Raw genomic sequence first — 10,958 nt, forward strand, 5'->3', positions numbered from 1 at the left:
CACCTGGGTCTGGGTGCAGTTCCCCCCTCCAGGGGCAAGGGTACCTAGACCCGGTTTGTAGAGTACGCTTGGGGAGTGTGATCGTGTGTACAGCGTCTCTTTATGTCTGTCTCCACGTTGGTTGAGTGTGGAGTAAGTGCATATGAGAGCATGAGGGTGGGAATGGATGTTTGTGTCTGTGTGTGCCTGTATGTCTGTGTCTATATGTCAGGTTGGGTATCAGACGCCACCTCTCTGGGGACACCTCAGGCCCTCCAAGGTTTGGAGGCCTATCTCCGCCCACCACAACTTCCCCTGCCAGTGGCGGACTCCCTCAGGTGTCGGTGCGTTGGTGGTTCTTTGTGTCTGGGGGTGGGCGTCCAGGTACACACCGGCTCACTCCTTGGCGGCCGCTTATCGGGGCCTGGAGCCTAGGGCTCGCTTGGGCCCCTTCGGAGGTTGGGTGCCCCCGGCCTCTCGGCCTGGGGCTCGGTCACTCAGGCACAGCTGGGGGCCGGCGGAGCTCATGGGCGCGTCACTGCAACTCCCCCTGGCTTCTGCTCCGCGGCTGCTGAGTGAGCCCTCATCTGGGACTCTCCTCAGCTCTTACTGGAACAGTGGCGCGGCTGCCCCTCTGTTGGTCTTCCATGGTCTCTTGTGTTCTGGGGGCCTCTGGATGTCTGGAGTTTTGATCTCCTCCATACCCGCTTCACACCCCGGAGGACGGGGCTGTGGCCCCCCCACACACTCCCTAGCAGATCATTACATGAAGAAACCTTTGGAATACAAGCGCGCGGATCCACACAGGTATGCACACGGGTGTTCACTGCTCGTAGACCCAAATTACACCTTTCTTGGCTGCTACTTCGAAGCACATCTGTCCTGCGTGCTGCACAACAACATTGAATATTTAGTATTTACTGCTGTTTACACTTAGCTAGATTAATGCGATGGTGTTGTGTTTAGTATGTTGCTTTGTTTTTTTTTTCTGCTTGTTTTCTATTCTTCTCTCAACAGGTGATCCAGGAGATTTTTATTTTTTTTCTCCCCCCCTTTCTCACTGTCCCTCTCCCCTTCTGTTTTTCCTTTCCTTCCTCTTTCTTTCTCCCTTTCCTATCCCTCACTCATGTCTGTCCCGTCTGTAACATCTGAAAATAAAATATAATAAATAATAAAAACAAAGATCGACCAAATGGACCAATACGGCAATGCCACGATGATCCATTTGGCAAAGTAAATCCATTGGGTATCCTTGTTGGTCAGGCAAAAAAAAAAAAAAAAAAAAAAAGAAAGTGCCATCTCTGATAATGTCTGCAAATTGTGCCCCCCTAAACTAAAAGATAGCATGTGGGAAATAGCTAATATTAAAAAGATTAAGCAGGTGGAAACAATTGGGAGCTAATATAAAAGCCAAGTAAATTGAACCAGTAAATCTTTGTACTATGTAAGATAAGATAAGATAAGATAACCTTTATTAGTCCCACACGTGGGAAATTTGTTTTGTCAGTGTTAATGTCAGTGTTAATATGCTGCTGTAAAGTGCCGGCTGCATGCATGGGGTTTTTAACTATTGGTGAGTAAAACTCAAGGCAAATGCTTCACAGTAACATGATGGTTATTTAACAGTAATAGGTTTGCATTCAGGATCTATGACACTATATATGCTCAATAATATTCCTCGTTACTGGGGTGCCTGTAGCTCAGGTGGGTAAGTAGGTTATCTGCTAATCAGAACGCTGCTGGTTCAGTCCATGGCTTCTCAACTTTGCATGCCAAGAAACCCCTAATGCAATGTCCTATAGAAAGCTCTTGGATATAGGCAAGATGTGCTTTTATGAGTGGAGCATGTTGTATTAAGTGCTCAAGTAGAGTTAAAAACTGCTATACAGGGAGTGCAGAATTATTAGGCAAATGAGTATTTTGTCCACATCATCCTCTTCATGCATGTTGTCTTACTCCAAGCTGTATAGGCTCGAAAGCCTACTACCAATTAAGCATATTAGGTGATGTGCATCCCTGTAATCAGAAGGGGTGTGGTCTAATGACATCAACACCCTATATCATGTGTGCATAATTATTAGGCAACATCCTTTCCTTTGGCAAAATGGGTCAAAAGAAGGACTTGAGAGGCTCAGAAAAGTCAAAAATAGTGAGATATCTTGCAGAGGGATGCAGCAGTCTCAAAATTGCAAAGCTTCTGAAGCGTGATCATCGAACAATCAAGCGTTTCATTCAAAATAGTCAACAGGGTCGCAAGAAGCGTGTGGAAAAACCAAGGTGCAAAATAACTGCCCATGAACTGAGAAAAGTCATGCGTGCAGCTGCCAAGATGCCACTTGCCACCAGTTTGGCCATATTTCAGAGCTGCAACATCACTGGAGTGCCCAAAAGCACAAGGTGTGCAATACTCAGAGACATGGCCAAGGTAAGAAAGGCTGAAAGACGACCACCACTGAACAAGACACACAAGCTGAAACGTCAAGACTGGGCCAAGAAATATCTCGAGACTGATTTTTCTAAGGTTTTATGGACTGATGAAATGAGAGTGAGTCTTGATGGGCCAGATGGATGGGCCCGTGGTTGGATTGGTAAAGGGCAGAGAGCTCCAGTCCGACTCAGCTGCAAGGTGGAGGTGGAGTACTGGTTTGGGCTGGTATCATCAAAGATGAGCTTGTGGGGCCTTTTCGGGTTGAGGATGGAGTCAAGCTCAACTCCCAGTCCTACTGCCAGTTTCTGGAAGACACCTTCTTCAAGCAGTGGTACAGGAAGAAGTCTGCATCCTTCAAGAAAAACATGATTTTCATGCAGGACAATGCTCCATCACACGCGTCCAAGTACTCCGCAGCGTGGCTGGCAAGAAAGGGTATAAAAGAAGTAAAACTAATGACATGGCCACCTTGTTCACCTGATCTGAACCCCATTGAGAACCTGTGGTCCATCATCAAATGTGAGATTTACAAGGAGGGAAAACAGTGCACCTCTCTGAACAGTGTCTGGGAGGCTGTGGTTGCTGCTGCACGCAATGTTGATGGTGAACAGATCAAAACACTGACAGAATCCATGGATGGCAGGCTTTTGAGTGTCCTTGCAAAGAAAGGTGGCTATATTGGTCGCTGATTTGTTTTTGTTTTGTTTTTGAATGTCAGAAATGTATATTTGTGAATGTGGAGATGTTATATTGGTTTCACTGGTAAAAATAAATAATTGAAATGGGTATATATTTGTTTTTTGTTAAGTTGCCTAATAATGATGCACAGTAATAGTCACCTGCACACACAGATATCCCCTTAAAATAGCTAAAACTAAAAACAAACTAAAAACTACTTCCAAAAACATTCAGCTTTGATATTAATGAGTTTTTTGGGTTCATTGAGAACATGGTTGTTGTTCAATAATAAAATTATTCCTCAAAAATACAACTTGCCTAATAATTCTGCACTCCCTGTATGAGAAGCCACAGTTGCATGCTCACTTCTGGCCATAGCCCAAAACCTGAAAAGGCCTAAAAGTCCCACAAACAATATATTTGATGTCTTTTTTACTGTTTATCCATCCATTTTATCTTTTATCCAGTTCAGGGTCAGAGGGCGGCTGGAGTCTATCCCACCTGTCACAGGGCTAGAGGCAGGGTACGCCGTCAACAGGCTGTCATTCTGTCTCAGAGCCAACACCCAGAGACAGGCAATCATTCACCCTTGCATTCACACCCAAGGCCATATTTAGAATCACCAATTAGCCTAACGCCATGCATGTTTTTGCACTGTGGAGGGAAGCTTGAGCGCCCGATGACAACTTTTTGCACTAATTTTTATTTTAATGTAATATAAAACACCATAATGTCATAATAGTGTAAACACTGTCGGGCCCCTGTTGTCTAGAACAGGACTACTGGTCGCTTTCTGGTCTCAGCTTACAATATAAAGTAAAGACTGTGAAGCCACTTTTGCACAGGATGGGATCTGGGAAGCCAGTGAGTACATTCTAGAGGTTTAAATGTAATAGTCTAATGTGAGCAGGTGAGCATGTGATGATGATGCTGTTACCCCTGTGATATGATTCTAAAGCCTAGAGCAGGGATGAACTAATGTGGGATACACGGGTCATCTTTCTTATTGTTGTTTAAAACATTGATTTCATGCAGCTATGTCATGTCCTTTTTTTAATGATAAATTAAAGCAGCTTAGCATTTATGTGGTTCCGCTGCCATTATTTACATCCACTTTTTAAAGAGCAGAACTTATTGATTGAAGTAGTATCCTGTAACCCCTGTAATGTTAAGCAGCTCGCCTGGAATTATTTTGTTGTTTTAGCTGTAAAAGTGTCATAAAATCAGCTGTCTGTATGTGCTTTTGTCCCCCTTTTCCAGACTACTACTTCTTTCAACATCTGGTCCATGTTTTGCTCTATAAGACTGTAATCAGGGATTAATGGCAGAAAAACACAAAAAAACAAAATTTAAATTTTACAGATTTTACTGAATGAGGCACTGAGAATATACATGAATAAAAGATTTAGAATAGCCAATTTGAACTTTGAACTGTAAAACACTGAACAACAATAAGTACGTGACCCTTTGGCTCTGTAGTTTGTTTTGGGGCATCTCTTTTTCAGACGTTTTGGGCCCCTGGTAGAGCTCCAAGAAGCACGTCCTCTCAAACTGTAGCCAAAGGCCCACACTGTACTGCTGACACTTGTTCTCACTTTTATACAAGTTTTTCCTGAGTGGATAATAAACCCACACTGCCTGTATGTTCTACTAGGTTAAAATCCTGCTTTTTCTGGTGCTGGAAGACAGCTGGGCAGTGTTTGTTTGTGAATTTAAAAACAAAAAAACGTTATCTTAGCATAAAAACCTAAAAACACAGCAAAAATAAAATAACAGCGAAATGTCTTAATGTTAGTTTTCTGTATAACTCCATTGCATTCACTCATGCACTGTTTCTCAACCTTCATGGGGCTGCTGCCATGTGCTTGGGATTACCAATGAATGTAATATCACTGAAAAGCGCAGAGTTGCTACTTTCAGCAAGTGTTGGATTTTTTAGGATTGCACAAACTGTTCAAGAGTTATGACAGTTTAAAGAAATGTTGGAAAAACCTGTTGCTGGCTACGGACTGTAACTTTCCAGCAGGTCTAAATTCAGCGGTGCTTAACTCTACAGGTTGCATATATGTGTTCCCTGGGTCTATATCTCACTTCCAGGTTCTTGTAAAGAAAACAATATGTGGCCATCCATTCGAAGTCCAGAACAGTTGATGTGCTAAGCAAAAGTTACCATGGGGATCTAGCCATGTAAAAAGAGAGCCACTTTTGTGCCATAGAAAACTCTAACTTTAGGTTCAACTTACCTCGCTAGCCAATTAGCTCTTCATAGGCCGCCCTCTGGTGCAATCAGGATGCAGATGTTTTGATGATATGACAAAATAAAGCTAATGGCATGCCCCTCATAACACTCAGACACACAAGTTAGAGTTAAAATGCACAGAAATTTCTCACACACTTAATTCATCACCATAAAATCCTGCCAGCTGCTCATCACCAGTTACAGAGCTGGCATGCCTACACACATGCAGATAGAAAAAAAGACTATATGCATGAAGCACCCACATCGTCAGCAAGAAAAAATCATTAATGCCTAACTGGTAGTATCGGCTCTCTAAATAGCACAAGCCCAGAGGCCATGACACACATCTTTCATCTGAGGAGGAAATGTTGAGCTGGAGATTGCACACAAGCGCTTATGTAGATATGATTTGTTCTCTGCACTGTTTCTAAAGCCAAACAGCTACGCAATCCTTAGCAGTGTCTGTTCTGTCTGAATCTGGTAAAAGACTGAGACAGGAGTTAATTGCAGTTTATGGATAAAAGCCAGCTGGCTCGTGGAGATACCTACAACAGAGACATACTGTAGTTCACAGAAAAGCTATGACCATATAGATTTATATTTAGTCCACAGCATCTAACTCTGCCACACATGGAACAAGCATGAGCAGCTGTGGATGAAAGACGTATAAGAAATCATGGGCTCATCAAGCAAACACTTGTTAACAAGCAATTCAGCCTTCTGTGTTTTAAAAAGGTACTTGTGTAACATTTTAGATTCCCCAGAATGAATTAATCTGTCTTACACGGGCAGTTTTCAAATGTGTTGTTTTTCTTTCCTTTAAAAAAAAATCACAATGACTTTAGGAGACATTTTGGGAAAATGGCACAGCCAAGACTCATGGCTTCCTTTTAGTTGAAATAAAATCAGGATTCAATCATCTGAAATCAATACTTTTGTTGCTTGCGTGTTTTAGTCATGAGGGGCTAGCTGAAATTGCAGTACTGTGATGTTTGAGCAGTGGCTATGATTAGACTCCTAGCTAGCCTGTGAGAGGCAGCCTTTTAGCCACAGAAATGGAGCACACTACAGCTCAAAAGTGGAACCAAACACTGACTGTATAGCATAAAATATTAAGTGCTCAGCTATACTTCATTACGCTAATGGATGATTCCTTTCTATGATTTCAAATAAACACCTTTCTAAATTGAAAGAACTCTGACTTTAAATGAGATGCTACAGTTTGGTGTTGTGTTGTTCAGCAATCAGATATGGTATAATTAGATAGACACAGAGTTTACCTGGCACGCTCTCGAGTAGTGGCATTAATAGCTGGATGGATGGATAGTTGTTCCACTGTCTTTTCTTTGTTCTGTGCGTTCTAATTAAGATCAAAATAATCACCCTTCGCTGAAAGTTTTGCATTCACACGGGCCCTTGGTGTCTAAAGAAAGCATTAATAAGTCATCCTCAGCAATCACTCTCTTTGGACTCATTGATGCGTTAAAATCGACAGTAATTAGGGTGAAATTTGCATGCAAAAAAAGCATTTATGCACAGTGGCGTGCAGCTTTTTAGATTTCAAATGGGACATGAGTGTACATTTTGTAAACAAGCCATGATTTCCTTAGGGTGCTGCGAATGTGTTTGACTATTGCCAGCGACACTATTTGTATAGTACTACAACCTTCCTGTGGTTTAGATAATTAAAGGTTTCGCACACACAAGCCTCAGCAAGAATGATAAATCAGCTGTCAGAAAAATAAGAAATCACTGCTTATTCACATTGCTCTGAGAGCAAATCAAGCTAGGCAAACAAATCGACTTCAAATAATCGAGTGGCTTTTATTTTTTAATACTCATTGCCAGTTGATTGCTGGTAAACAGAAAATATATTAAAATGTTAAACTGAAAACACCAGGTTGCGTGCATCCTGTTTCGAATTATGCTCATCAAAAGGTGATTGCTGTGCTCCTTCAGTCAAACACCCGACTTCCGATGCTCCGCCTTTGCTCACCTCTGTCTTAAGTGGTTTGAAAATCAATTCCTGATCCGTTCAAGTAGGCTTGCTTGGGGATAAACTGCGGCTTGTCAGTGGTTGTTTTGCTATGGGAAAGTCGATGAGCAAACGGCTCATCTTTGTTAGCTGCAGGAAATGTCAATGGGGATATTGGGAAGCAGCACTGGGCTCTAGTGGTCCTACTAAAGCCTTTCATCTGAGGTAGCCAACATCATTACGAGCCTGCCACGTTTGCTTCTTCGGTGCCTGCAGTTGCATGCCTGTGCTTGTGTGAGTCTGTGTGGGTGTGCAGTACGGTCCTAGTGAATGTGTTCATCCGTCTACCCATGTACACTTTGGTCTTGATTATCTTGTGTATAATATTATCTGTGTGTATGTGCTTGTGTCTAAGTGAGCCTATGGGCCATTAAGCTTTCAGCATGGTCTGGGGCTCATTAATGAGGATCTGTGTCACATCAAAGCAGCTAGCTGTTAGCTTCCCATACTGCTGCCGGTAACTAAAAGTGTGTGTGTGTGTGTGTGTGTGTAGGTGTATCAGTATGAAATCATATGGGTAGTCTGTGGTCATTACTTTGAGGTTATTATATAGTATGTATGCATTTATGTATGTTTTCATGACTTTTAGGTTTTTCCCATCAGCTCTTTGCTGTTTCATAACGTCCACTGAGTGTGTGAGGTTCATTTTCTCATTTGTCTAATCTTTCCTTTTTGATCATCTTCTAATGGACCAATACTGGAATTCAGTACCATGCCGTGCCTGTTAGAGAAAAGCTAGCAAGGTTTTGGGTTGTTCCTTTTTTTGCATTTTTCTGTTGAATTTACTAGTGTTTCCAAGCCTGGCTTTGACAGGTGAAGAGATGACTAATAAAGAGCAAGCCCCCCATTCTCTAAGTTATTCACCGGGCTGTACACCATTAATGTGTTATTGCTGTCTTCAGTTGTAATGTACTGAGAGAGAACATTAAGTGGACACCACCTAAACTGTGGTGTATGCCATCATGTGGTGTCACACACCAAGAGTGAGGGGACAGAATTGTGGGATTTCCAGGTCCTGATCTATGTATAGCATCGTACGGAGAATGAGCCAGAGTCACACACGAAGGTAATCGCGCAGGCAATCGGCCAAATTTAAATGGGGCAAGGGTTTTGATTTTCATGGCATGGTTCCCTGACCTGGACAGCACAGTGGAACTAGTTGCTGTTGCCTCACAGCAAGAAGGTATTGGGTTCAAATCCACCATCTGGCTGGAGCCTCTCTGTATACAGTTTGCCTGTTCTATGTATGGGTTCTCTCTGGGTACTTTGGGTTCATCCCACACTCCAAAGACATGAGGCTAGTGGGGTCAGGTTAACTGGTGAATATAAGCGAGCCATGACGTGAATGTCTTTCTGTGTTGACTAGCAACATGTCCAAGACGTACCCCACCTCTTACCTTATGGAAGCCTGGTGGGCTCTAGACCTCCTGCAACCCTAAAGAGACTGGATGGATGGTTCCTGACTTGTTATACATACTGCATATCATATGTTTATGAACAAAAGCACCACAAAGATCCACCTATTTAATAGAACAGTAAAAGAATAGTACTTGTCTCTTTAAAAAGGGATAGAGATTACATCAGATTTGAACAACATGCTGTTGCATAAGCTAACAACTTCAGATAATACTTAAAACAAAATTAGGCCCCGATAGTGTATTTCCTTTTTGAATTTCTTTTTCTGCTGAAGAAAAGCTTTTTGACGTAAAAAAGCGGTTGAGTTTACCAGGGGTTACCGGTAAACTCATACATGTATGGCAGAATTGTCTTGCCTGAAAGAAGCGGAAACACACCACATTACCTTAGTGTAACACATTATATTGTAAAGACATTTGTTATTCTACTTGTTCCATTACTTTTGCATTACACTGCAACATGGCCAGAGATACACTGACACGTAATTACAATCTAACAATAAAAACCTTAGCGTACACACTGACACAAATCCCTAAACTAATGAAGACAGCAGCAAGTTCTTTCTTTTATTGTTTTACTGTGAACACTAAGCTGACAGCAAAGTTGAAACCCAGCCCACAGAGCACTTCGCAGAAAAATGTTGTGACCACAGCAAATCTGCTGCAAAACAGGTAGAGATGGAGGCTACAAGCCTGACTGCTCATCACTGCTTCTGTTACCTGATGGAATTCAAACTGCTCCTGCTTAGCTTTACATTTCCTTAAGGAATTTTGTTCAGTTGTGCAAAATTACACCGGTTTGTTTGGGATGATGTAATATTACAAAATTAATCAGCAGCCACTTAATCAGCCAAACTCACACACTCATTCATGGAACTGTAGATTGCTTTGGCCCTCATATAATGCAAAGTGTTGATATGTTTGTGAATTATGAAGACACTAAACAAATTAAATAAGTCCTTGCATTGGCAACAAGCTGTGAGTTTGTGAGTACATTTGTGTGTGTGCTTGTGTACGGAGGAAGCACTAAACATCATACCCTTTGTGCATTAGCCTGATTGGTGCTCAAAGTTCAATATATCAAAAGTATGTGAGGGAAATGCAGTTTCTTTATCGATCATTCTTTGTGTGTGTGCAGTACTGTACACACCGTCATTTCCTTATATTTTGCCAGCAAAATGGAAAATGGGTGCCGTGATTTATTAAAGCATGTGCAAACATGGGAATGGGAATACAGCACAGAAGGCAAAAATAGTTTGCGCTATTCACATGAGCTTCAAAGTCAACATTTGGTATAACCAATTTTATTCTTCATCACAGCCTGCACTCGAGGCCAGTCTGGGGAGCCCAGTCCATGACTGATAGTGTTACAGTGTGTAATTTTCCATCCAGGTATGCTTTTACTGCAACGCCACTGTCATGCTGAGAAATGAAACTGTTAATCAGATGCAAAATCCGACCCTATTTTTCTACATTAACCATTCCATTTATTTTGAGAAGATCCTGAACATTGTTGACTGAAATGTAGCCCTAAACTATGACAGAGTCTCTACTGCAATTTACAGGTGTGTAGACACATGATAAGCCTCTCACCTGACCTCATCTCTACGTATTGACCACATATGGATCCAAAACATTTCAAATTTAGGTTCATCACTCCTTAAGACCTGTTGTCACTGATTTTCAACCCTATTCTTGTATAATTTGACGTGCCTCAGTCGTTTCTACCTGTTTCCCTTTCTTTAAAATGGCTTCTTGACAGCCACCCTTCCACTGAGACTACTTCTGCTGAGGCTTTGGTGATCAAGAGATGGATCAACTGAAGGGCCAGATGCATCTGCAAAATTATACTGCAACGTCCTGTGTCCGGTTTTTGCAGTAAAATATTTTGCATTTTCTAAAGGACATGCTGTTCAGGTATTGCTCATCACCTATAGATGTCAGATTTCATATATTCAACTAAAGAAGCAGGAACAATGCTACTCCTACTTGGACGCATGGATGGTATGAATTTCATAATCCTAGTCACCTCATCTTGAGGTATCACATTCACAAACTTGGAGGTCTATCCCACCGACCCCACAATACCCTCATCAGCAACTGAAGGTTAAAAAAGCAGCCAATGTCCAAAGAAAAACTAGGAAAACTATTGTTTAAGACCACCTTAAAATCTTACAATAATTT

The 10,958-nt window shown here is 41.9% G+C and overlaps 1 protein-coding gene across 1 annotated transcript in view; it reads left to right on the forward strand.

Moving 5' to 3' along the window:
* The first annotated feature begins 771 nt into the window (after positions 1-771).
* LOC309708141 (voltage-dependent T-type calcium channel subunit alpha-1I-like) overlaps positions 772-10,958 on the forward strand; it is a 229,018-nt gene continuing 218,831 nt past the window's right edge. Inside the window, exon 1 of the mRNA XM_082535920.1 lies at positions 772-786. The gene's annotated coding sequence lies outside the window, so the exon portion shown is untranslated. The remainder of the gene's footprint in view (positions 787-10,958) is intronic.

Source organism: Aulonocara stuartgranti (assembly GCF_965226115.1).
Source record: "Aulonocara stuartgranti genome assembly, chromosome: 6".
NCBI classification, from domain to species: Eukaryota; Metazoa; Chordata; class Actinopteri; order Cichliformes; family Cichlidae; genus Aulonocara; species Aulonocara stuartgranti.